This window comes from Panthera pardus, unplaced genomic scaffold, assembly GCF_024362965.1.
Source record: "Panthera pardus isolate Hobbes unplaced genomic scaffold, ASM2436296v1 HiC_scaffold_1, whole genome shotgun sequence".
Lineage (NCBI taxonomy): Eukaryota > Metazoa > Chordata > Mammalia > Carnivora > Felidae > Panthera > Panthera pardus.
Genome location: NW_026526654.1, coordinates 77,422,589 through 77,434,382, shown reverse-complemented (window position 1 = coordinate 77,434,382; position 11,794 = coordinate 77,422,589). Strand labels below are relative to the sequence as shown.

The following is an 11,794-nucleotide window of genomic DNA, read 5'->3' as shown; positions in this document are numbered from 1 at the left end:
GTGCTGTCTCCAACTGTCTGAGTGAGGAACCATTCTTTCTCACAAGGGAGAATTCTCTACCTCAGACTCCGTCACGTATTTGACATGAAGTGCCCCCCATTCTAACGTATTCCTCAGCATAACCCAACTATTTTCAATCTTCTAGAAATTCTCTACGGAATTGACTGGCCTGTTTCCCCAACCTACATCACTTTCTTCTCTGCCTATGATGACTCTATTTCCTTTTGTTTTAACTAGTATCTTTGCGGAATGTAGTGAGAAACATGCATAAAGAAATGTTTAGTCCTCTATCTTGAACCAGAGCCAGAAGAATCTCTGATGACAAATAGCACTTGTTAGCAAAAGGAGAAAGCCATTCATCTGAAGTAGAGAAAACTCTTAACTTTCACTTCAGTTTCGTTTTCTTTTTTTAAATTCAAGTAAAATTACACTTCATATGTTGAATTTTAATTCAATGTTTTTAAGCATCCAAGAGGAAGCTTGCTGTGTGAACACTGGAGAATGTAGCCATTCTCACACACCAGGTCACAGTCATCATCCATACCGTCTTCAAAGTGATGGATGGAAAGGCATGAGAGGTGATTAAAGACAGCAGAATGTTTCTACCATTCATCCACAAACCCACAGACAGACACCTGATGTATATGTCACACAAATTCACGTATCTGCTTTATCCCAGAATTCTTTAGAGAGATTATATAAATCCCTTACTCTAATATGGTCTTTGTATTTGCAATGCCCAAAAGACGAGGGCAAAATTGATTTTATAACACACTCTGCCATTTAAAAATACAATGTATTTTATCCTTGGTAATAACCACAAAGTGATAAATTGACAGTTTTTAAATGTATGTCAAATTTCTTTTGTTATCACCAAATTGAAAAATATTTCTAAATGCATTCCCTGGTGACAACTGACAATGACTTTGGTCTCCTCAAATCTTTGATTCAAATATGTCATGGATTTAAAGAAATACACTTCAGAATAAATTCCTCGAAGATGAAAATTTTCTTATGGATTTAATGCATTCTAATGGTTAAACTGTTTCTTGTTTCCTCAAGTTAATTGTAAAATAGAATAAACATGAACCGGATTACATTACAGCAAAAGTGGTACAGGACCCTACCATGTTATACATAAATAGTTACTGCAGGCATAGTCTCTACAAAAAGCAAAGGCTGTTACAATGAAGACAAGGGCTGCTCTTTGAAGAGAATGTAAAACTCTCCAAGTAACAATTTATAATGTTTCTTCAAGGCATTGATCTAAATTATACTTACCTTAAAACCAATGAAACGGCAACGTTCATTAACAAAATAGGTGACTGCATACATGGCTTAATTTGAAGGTTGCCCCAAGCTCTCTTCTTTAATGGAATGCCATGGTTCTTAGAACCCACAAAGTCTGACCCATTCTTTGAGCCTTTTAGGAGGATCTTAAAACGTGCTGAAAAGGTTATTGGGCAAAAAGATGGAGCTTACAACTGGGAGAGAATCTAATGATCATGGGTTTTTACCTCCAATTATTAGCTATACAATCTCCACCAATAAACTCTTTCATTTCAGGCTCTTATAAATCAAAAATCACTCAAACCCTCTTAAGTAAGAAAGAGAATTTATTTTTAATTCAGTGAAGTATCACAGGAACCACAAAACAAAAACAAAAACAAACAAACAAACAAACAAAAAACATGCCAGCCAAAGGATGGATAGAATTCAAAGTAACTTTGGGACCAATCCCTTTCAAACTTCCATTTCTCTCACCGTATCTGTGCTTCTTGGAATGCTTCTGTCATTTTCCTTAGTGTTGTTGAGATTCCTCTGCTTACCTATCTTAAGCATGACCATAAATGGCAGCCTCCTCATTAGGCCTACAGATCCTTAAGTTAGCAACCTACTGCTGGACTTTTTAAAAAAATTCTAATGTTCATTTATTTTTTTATTTTTTTTTTTAATTTTTTTTTTCAACGTTTTTTTATTTATTTTTGGGACAGAGAGAGACAGAACATGAACGGGGGAGGGGCAGAGAGAGAGGGAGACACAGAATCGGAAACAGGCTCCAGGCTCCGAGCCATCAGCCCAGAGCCCGACGCGGGGCTCGAACTCACACACTGCGAGATCGTGACCTGGCTGAAGTCGGACGCTTAACCGACTGCGCCACCCAGGCGCCCCATGTTCATTTATTTTTGAGAGAGAGAGAGCGAATGGGGGGAGGGGCAGAGAGAGAGGGAGACACAGTCTCCTGAAGCAGGCTCCAGGCTCCACCTGGAGCCCCACGCAGGGCTCCAACTCAGGAGCAGTGAGATCATGACCTGAGCCGAAGTCAGAGGCTTGACTGACTGAGCCACCCAGGTGCCCCACAGCTGGAATTTTTTTTTTTTTTTTTTTTTTTTTTTTTGATTCCATGTCCAGAGAGGAAAGATCACATTGCAATAGCTCATGCTTTCCTACCAGACCAATCTCCTGGAGTCCTGGGGTCCCTAGCAAGCATTTATTTACCTTGGCCCAATACTTGTGGCCAGGAAGAGTGTGGTCACACAGGAAGTGGGTCTATCCAAGGGACCAGGCAGCAAGGAGGCAGCAGGAAGAGACAGTCTCTAGTAAACTTTCTTCATCTCATTTCCTCATCTGCAAGACCTGGACCAGCAATCCGCTTCACATATGTGTAGGGGGAGGGATTGAGGTATTTTGTTGACTTCTTACTTAGATCGACTTAGGATGACATATTGCCCTTCTGTGCTTTTTGGCAAATGCCACCATTTTATTCACTTTAATATAGCTGACATCACTGATGGTGACTGTCTTCCTGTTTGATCTTCATTGCAATCTTAGCATACATGAGAGTTGGCTCCAGGGTACGTAAGCACTGCCTGAACTACTGCAACATCTCACTGAGACCAGTTTATTCAACAACTCATATTTGTAGATCATCTTCTAGAGTTCAGAAAGTGCTCCGCAGGACTAACGGGAACCACATCTAGTGCTGCCCCTGCCTCCAGATGCCATCATTTCGTGTGGCGATGTGTGCTGGCCACGTACACTGCATAGGCTTCCCTTCCAAGGCCCATTATGTTCCTACTTCTGCTGCAACCCTGTCGTCTTGAGGCCAGAGCTCTGCTCACCTGGGCTTCAGGTATGCTGATGCTGTTTCTTTAAGACAGAAGGCTGCCAAATACGTGACTCATGATTGCAGTTTGATTTTTAAAATGATAAAAATAAACCAATAGGTGAGCCCAGTGTTTACTGGAGGAAAACACTCAGGATGAGGGTGCTCTGGGAAGTCAGGGAGCCAAAGAAGCAGTGGCCAAATTTTCAAATAAAGCAGAAAACTTAAGAGATTAATATAGTTTGGTTCAGAAACTCTTGTAGTTTCCTGATTACCCAAAGATCAAAAAGTTACCTCGTTCTCTTCTTTATTTCAAACTTCTTGATATCTTGCACTATGGTTAAAAATCTTGGATAATTACTAGCATATTTTCATGACTTCAGAGGTGAAAATGTAGCCTGTAGTCTTCTTACAACTATCTTAAAGAAGCAGGTGTCCTGCAAAAGGCGACTGCTTTAAAGCCCCATCCACAAATTATTGCTATACTTCTCTGTGGGTTCTTCCTATTAAAAAACAAAACAAAACAAAAACATTATATGTAATTGGGCCAATGAATTGTATCCAGGATTCACCTTTAACTATAAGTTTTAGGAGACAGTATAAAAGCAATCTAATAGCAACCTGTGTTAGATGTGTTTCTTATCAGCTTCTCAGTTTCCAAACTCATCAAATATTGAACTTCCTGGAGCCAAAACCAACCCTCCAGAAGCTGAAACATTTATTTAGAACTACACTCAGAATATAAAGAGCTGGGACAGGAAAGAAAAAACAAGTCAATACAAGCACAGTGTTCGTTTCTCCCAGAATGTGTGTTCTGAAAGACAAATACTGAGCCGCAAACACTGAAAGCCATGTCTGCTGTTCTCCAGTTCCTATGACTACCCCTGCCCCCTGTGCAAATTGCAGCGAGGGTTCCATTACCACCCACCGTGGGAAGCCACAGTCTGGAATCAGGACCAACAGAAGCCAGATCTAGTACTGCTCCTGTCTCTAGATAATCGTGTGGCTTAGCTTCTTGATCTGCCAATCGTAAAGTGGGATCATACATTAATACCTGATTTGCTTACTTCAATTGGTTGTTTAAAATAGAAAATATGATTGGGGAGCCTGTGTGGCTCAGTCGGTTGAGCGTCTGACTCTTGATTTTGGTTCAGGTCATGATCCCAGGGTCATGGGATTGAGCCCCGTGTCAGACTCCACCCTGAGCGTGGAGTCTGCTTTGGATTCTCTCTCTCTCTGTCTCTCTCTCCCTCTGTCTCTCTCTCTCTGTCTTGCTCTCCAGTAAAATAAATAAATAAATAAATAAATAAATAAATAAAATAACAAAATAAAACATAAAATAAGATCATATATGTGAAACTACTTTGAAACTAAAAGTTGTTCTACAAAATCAGGAATGAAGTGAAGGTACGATATTTTTGCTGAGAACCCAAACATTGTTTCTGCTCTTAGCCACTGAAAAGAAGCCTCCAACTATGTAATTTTCTTTTCTTGGTTATAAACAATTTAGGAAAGAATGTTCTTACTCTGATGTATTCCCTCTCACCACCATCCCACCAGGCCTTCAGAATTCTGCTGACATTTTCCTCGACAAGTATGAGGATTTCACTGACATTTTCCTCAAGGCCTTTTCAGCTTCTGACTGTACCACAGTCCCAAAGCCGGTGCCACATGTCTCAGGGTTTTGTTATGACAGCACCCCCTTCTAGGTACTAAAACCCATTCAGATTATCCATCACGGCATCAGTAAACTACTCCAAAACTTAGTGGCTTAAAACAATAGCAAATATTATTTTTGCTCACAGATGTTCATTTGGGGCAGAGCTTAGAAGAGGTAGCTCATTTTTACCTCACAGCATCATTTAGGGCTGCTTGACTAGGATCCGCAGGACCTGATTTCAAGATGGCAAATTGGTGATTGCCACCACCCAAGGGCTCATCAGGGCTATGGACCTATCAGTGTGGGTCGTCGTGCAGTCGACTTAGGCTTCCTCATGGTATGGCGGCTAGGTACCAAAAGCGAGCTTCCAAGAGACAGAAAGAGAAAGTTGTAAGTGTCTTAAGGCTTGTGCCTAGAAACTGTCATAGCATCCTTTCTACCATTTTCTAGCTTTCTCTTGAATTATTGCATCGATAGAACCACCCAGAACAATGATATGTAATAATAATGATTGTGTAAAGATTTCTTAGTTTACTCCTGAGTTGAAAGGGAATGCTTCTAATGTTTTTCAAGTAAGTATAATGATGGAGGTAGCCTTGACATACCTATGTTTTATGATGTTAAAAGTATCCATCTATTTCTATTTTACTAAAACATTTCACAAAAAGAGGGGCCTAGGCAGCTCAGTCAGTTGAGCACCCAAGTCAATTTTGGCTCAGGTCATGATCTCATGGTTTGTGGGATGGAGCCCCACATTGGGCTCCACACTGACAGCACGGAACCTGCTTGGGATTCTCTCTCTCCCTCTCTCTCTGCCCTTCTACTGTGTGTGTGCATGCATGTGCTCTCTCTGTCTCTCTCTCTCTCTCTGTCTGTATCTCTCAGGGTAAATCAATAAACATATAAAAAACACATTTTACCAAAAATAAGTGTTGAATTTTTATCAAATGCCTTTTCAGCATCAAAGAAGATGATCATATATTTTCCCCTTCTGATGTATAAATCCCCTGACTTAGGATATTTTCAATTACTGAATCCTCCTTGCATTCCTGCAATAACCTGCTTTGATAATGATGACTTATTTTTAATACTTTATTGTATTTATTTTTATTTTATGTGTCTGTCTTTGCCACACCAAACTAAAAGGTCTTTGAAGTCAGAAGATGTTTTGTTATTCATTATTGTTTTCCCCAGGTCAAATAAAGTGACTGGTAGCCAATAGGTCCTTAGAAATATTTGTTAAACGATTTAAAGAAATTATAGGAGCTCATAACTATTTACTGATGCCTTCTCAATGGCATTTCTAGAAAAACACTGCAACCGTGATTAGCATAGTCTTGACTTATCACTTCTTTTTCTCTGCTGTGTGCATTCTTGGTCAAGGTTAATATATCTGCAACCACAATGCTGCAAATGGGCAGATAGCTATTTCCTATGAAATCTATTTATAGGGAGTCAGAGTGTATGACCACACACACACACACACACACATGCACACACATACACACACCCATGAACTGGCAGAAGATTATAATAGCACCCTTTTTGAGATAGCTAAGAGGATCACTTATAGTGGTGGCAGGTAACTCTTAATTATTACTGCTAAAAAATATTCTTCAATGTTTTCATTCCTGCTGGCTACCTTCCTTAATACTAAAGGTTCTGAATCTCTGACTCTGTTCTTCATGTCTCAGTAGCCTAGCAGCAAGGAACCAAATTCCAATTTTAAATATATGGCCCAGGTTTTAGTGTGCTTCTATGGCTGAAGGTATGCTGATAGACTTAAAAAGTAGTATTAATCACAAACAATCATCTTAACCTTTTGGGAAAGACACTACCACTGTTGGTATTTTTGAAAATCAATGCATCTTTCAATATAAATAAGCAATTGTAAGCCAGATAACCAAATTCAAGCCCTGATTTCAGATCTTTATTCATAGACTAACACATAAGTGTCCAGTATCACTGTAACTTCCATTGCGGATTATTTTAAAACAATAAAACTTTAAACATAGAAACTAAGAACTAGAAATTAAGGGATTGATAATACAAGTTTAAAGAAAAAACTCTACCTGTAAATCTTTTTTTTTAATGTTTGTTTTTGAAAGAGAGAGCGTGAGCATGAGTAGGGGAGGGGTCAAGAGAGGGGGGGACAGAGGATCTGAAGTGGGCTCTGAGATGACAGCAGAGAGCCTGATGCAAGCCTCGAACTCATAAACTGTAAGATCATGACCTGAACTGAAGTCAGATGCTTAACTGGCTAAGTCACCCAGGTATCCCTATCTATAAATCTTGGTAGAATTCTTCAAAGAGGTCATTTAAATTATAAAATTTAGAACCGCTGACCGAACTTCTATGAAGAATAAACATTAAAACCCAACTAACTTCATCATCTGGAGAAGTTAGAGCTTCTACAAACATGTGTCTTCTATATGGCAGACACTTAACAATTAAATAATCCTAGGATTAGAAGGGAATTGGAAGATCCCTAAAGAGTACTAAATGAAACAAGAAAGGTGAAATGAATATACAAGAGCCTAATACAGAACCTGGCATTTTGTAAGCACCCTATAAGTATTTGAATTAAATCTATTTCCATTGTCAGTGATTAAAAAATAAATATTTCAGATAAAATCTCTGCAATAAGAAACATTTTTCACCATAATTCAGAGAATCCGGATAAGCAAGCATATACATTAAGTACATGGTAACACTATTATACAAGTAGACAGAATGCAACACTGGATTTCAAGTCTGAAAAAACTAAATTCAAGCTCCAGATTTAGCATTTATCAGTTGTCTGAGGTTGGAAACTTCATTTCATTCATCGAAATATCCATTTTCTTACTTGTAAGAATGGGAATAATTATCTCATCATATTGTGTGAGTTATCACAAGCACAAAATTAAGTAAGATAAATCATCAGAAAGAACAATATAAATCTAGGATATTACCATAATTGCTGTTATTGTACTAGTATATATTTTCACTCTCTGGACACTCTGAAGAGTAGGTTTAGAAAATGACATATAAATTCATCTGCAATATTATAGGAAATTTCAAAAGAGAAATGGAAATTAATACATTTTTGCAAAGTAGTTTTCCAAGGGTATAGTATGTTATAAAAATAATAAATCACTACAAATCAGATACAACAGATAAATTTTTCCCTTCACACAGTGAATGCTTCAGACTTCATGCAGTTTTCCTCAAGAAGTTCACTTAGGGCTTAACCAAACAGTTCCATAGTGTTAAGTACAGAGGAATATATCAACCACCCTAATAAAACCATCCAGGGACTCACTAGAGAGGTTCCTCAATTCTGGAACAGTTTTACAAATATTTTTGAAATAACAATAAATCGGCTTTGGGGAGGTTGATATAAATAAATTTGAAAAGAAATTAACTATGTGTCCCTTAATTCATCATAAAATAACTTTCAGAAAAATATGCAGAAGCTTTAAACATAACAGGCTAAATCACACATCAAGATACCTTTGCAATAATTGGACATTTTATATTTCACAGTAAAACACTAAACTATGAAGCATGGTTTCCTAGTAACAGCAGTAATACTAGGTAAATAAAACAGAATTCAGCTTACAGCAATCAGCAACAATTCAGCTTCCAAATGAGAGGTGGAAATCATTTGGATGATTACTTTTTCATTTCCAATATCATAAAAATGGAAAAAAAAGAAATTGACTTTCTAAGTGTAGAATTATTTTTTCAAAATTTGGAGAAGACATTGAAGTGGTACCCCAATGTCCTCTGGACAATCTGGGCCCTTCTTGGCTGATGTACAATTATCCTCAACAAGGTTCTCCTTACCCAGTAATTGAAAGAGAAGGCTTCCTGCATGACATAAATTTTCAAGAGCCGAGACCAACCTCATCTCTACTCACTGATGTGTGTAATACCATACTTAAAGTGTTTTTGTTTGTCTGGGCTTCTTTGGTTGTTTTGTTTTGTTTTTTGTTCTTGCCTTTCGTGTAAGACTTTCTGGTCCCCCAAATTTCAAAAATGCAAATGTTCCAATATGCACACTCGTGTCTCAAGTATAAACCCTTCAACCCAATTAAATGCTGGACATGTATAAGAATTATACTAGGAAAAAGAAGTAGAAACTGGTACATAAGAGATGATTTGTGTAAATAACTCAACTTGGTAGGTACGATTACTGAAATGCAATGGGCCTGTATTACTTGATAATATGAAAGGAATGTAATGCAAAAATCATTAAAACATTAAACATATACATAGAATTTTTATACTATACTGTAAAAAAAAAAAAAGCCTCTGGTAACCATAGCCAGTCATTTAGAACCAATCACTAGCAAACAACAAAATGGTCAGTAAAAAAAATAATAGTGAAAAAATTCAGAAATATGATCTCCTATAAATGTTATATGTATTGCTTTTGACATGTAGAGACAGACAGAAATACTGTATTTTATTCTAGAAAAATTACTGTTCTTGGAAAGTAATGACATAACGTATGTTGTTTTGTAAGACACATCATGTTATATAGGAGGTGCACCATATGTTCATGTTTTGGAACATCCTATGCCATAGGCATAGCGATCTGTCTTGGTTATCTACCAAAAATCCATTCCCCCCCTCAATCCTCCTTCCTGAAAGATCCCAGTTTTGTTTTCTTTTGTTTCACTGCTCTTGGCCTACTTCCTGTGGTCAAGTGCTTAGGAAGGATATTCTAATTTCTAGCTGATGAGTAAAGGCTGAGTCCATGCCAATCATGGGAACCCCTTGCGTGACTAGCATGTGGTGCAATTTTGATCAATGAAACAAGATAGAAGTCCACTGTGGAGGCTTCTTTATGTTTTGTTTTGTTTTGTTTTGTTTTGTTTTGTTTTTAAAGAAACACAGAGAAAGAGACCCTCTTCTACTAGACAGTGTTTTGTCTAGGTGCAATGCCTGGCACTACTGCAGCTATTTTGTGACCACTAGAGATGATCCAGGATACTCCGCATGGCAAAGCGTACCAACAGATAAAATCCAGATCCTTTACATCATTGAGTGGCTGAATTAACCAATCCTGGAACTCTTTTGCCTCTGGACTTCTTATTGTGTAAGCTAATACGTATTATTATTGGTGTTTAAGCCAATGGGGTTGAGGTTTTTTGTAGCCAGAAGTATTCCAAATACTACAGAATGTACGTTTATCACAGCAAAGCATTTGAAAAGTCTCTTGTAATATCCCTGTACATTCGATAGAGAAATGTGGGTTGAAAAATAATTTAATTGGGCAGGTTAATAGATGGTTAAACAATGGAGGGAAGCGTTTGGTAATATGTTTCACAGTTCTTTTTGCCTTTAGCTTCTTCTGCTGAACTTTGTTTGCAATCAACAGTGGATAACTACACAGAAGACATAAAACATATAGATGATTTCACAGAGAGCAATAACGTGCTAGATGACAGAATGAGAACTGAACACGTTTTTAAGTCAAAGAATGATATGAATGCCCACTACTTCTCTCCTACCTCAAGATTCTTTTCAGTTTTTATCCATGTGAGCTATCTTATCTGTGAAGCTTTTCCTTATCCCTCACTCCTAGGCACAATGTAACACACATATAGAATCCCAGTCCTGGCCCTTGCCTCTACCACTACCAAAGCCTTCACTGCACCTTAATATATATATATATATTTACTTATCTCTATACATGTGAGCTCCTGGAAAACAGAAACCATGCTGTAGTCATCTTTGTACCTTCAGCCTCCCACTTGATGCTATTGGTGCAATAAATGCCTACGTGAGTAAGTAAGCGAATGAATGAACAAATGGATGGATTTTATTTTATTTTTTTATGTTTTTTCAACATATGAAATTTACTGTCAAATTGGTTTCCATACAACACCCAGTGCTCATCCCAAAAGGTGCCCTCCTCAATACCCATAACCCCCCCTCCCCTCCCTCCCACCCCGAATCAACCCTCAGTTTGTTCTCAGCTTTTAAGAGTCTCTTATGCTTTGGCTCTCTCCCACTCTAACCTCTTTTTATTTTTTTTTCCTTCCCCTCCCCCATGGGTTTCTGTTACGTTTCTCAGGATCCACATAAGAGTGAAAACATATGGTATTTGTCTTTCTCAGTATGGCTTATTTCACTGAGCATAACACTCTCCAGTAAATGGATCGATTTTAAAGAAACAGCTTCATTTACAGGATGCTGAAGGACAAGAACAAAAGAAACAACATTGAAAATTCCGTGGAAACTACTGAAAACCAGGAACGATCGAGTTGAGACTCGATACCACACATAGTCTCCTGACTGAGCCTTCCTTTCTTGCATTGGTAACTTGTCCACAAATGTGTGTACACATGCATGAACACACAACGTAACATTATAGGTGGCCACAAGTTTTCACACTTTCTTTGCAACCGCACTAAATTGCTTGAACTATGCTTTAAACAATAATCACTATGCATTCGCAGTTACTGTAGAAATTGCTGGTCGGCTAGACAAGAGTAATTTGTGTTTCAGCCTCTCAAGAGTCCTTTGCCCCGACGGTGACAATGTAGAATACTTGGCATTAAAATCTAATCCATAGGAGTGGCTGGATGGTGCGGCCAGTTAAGCGTCCAACTGTCTATCTCGGCTCAGGTCGGGATCTCATCGTTTGTGAGCTTGAGCCCCTGCATCAGGCTCTGTGGTGATGGAGCAAAGCCTGCTTGGCATTCTGTCTCTCTTTCTCTCTGCCCTTCCTCTGCATGTGCACAGGCTCTCTCCCTCTCTCTCTCTCTCTCTCTCTCTCAAAATAACTTAAATAAATAAAACCATTAAAATAAACAAACTTAAAGAAATAAATAAAACCTTAAAAAAACATAAAATCTTATCCCTATATAATTTCCTGTTCCTTCAACCGATTGCTTAAACTGTTTTACTTCCCACTGTCTTCCCCAGTGTCTTCTCCTTGTTCCCTTCCAAATTCACGTTAACATATAACCTGGGATACAAGATATAAGATTCTTTACCATACACAACTAAATCTGCGTTATACGCTTTCT

The 11,794-nt window shown here is 38.1% G+C and overlaps 1 long non-coding RNA gene across 5 annotated transcripts in view; it reads right to left on the bottom strand.

The window, feature by feature from the left end:
* Positions 1–2,183: 2,183 nt before the first annotated feature.
* The window catches only part of LOC109266048 (uncharacterized), a 91,711-nt gene continuing 82,100 nt past the window's right edge, over positions 2,184–11,794 (bottom strand). For all 5 annotated transcript variants that reach the window (XR_008421267.1, XR_008421269.1, XR_008421265.1 and 2 more), the window contains 2 exons: positions 4,956–5,130; positions 2,184–3,609 (listed from right to left, as the gene is read on the bottom strand). This is a non-coding gene — a long non-coding RNA (uncharacterized LOC109266048). The remainder of the gene's footprint in view (positions 3,610–4,955; positions 5,131–11,794) is intronic.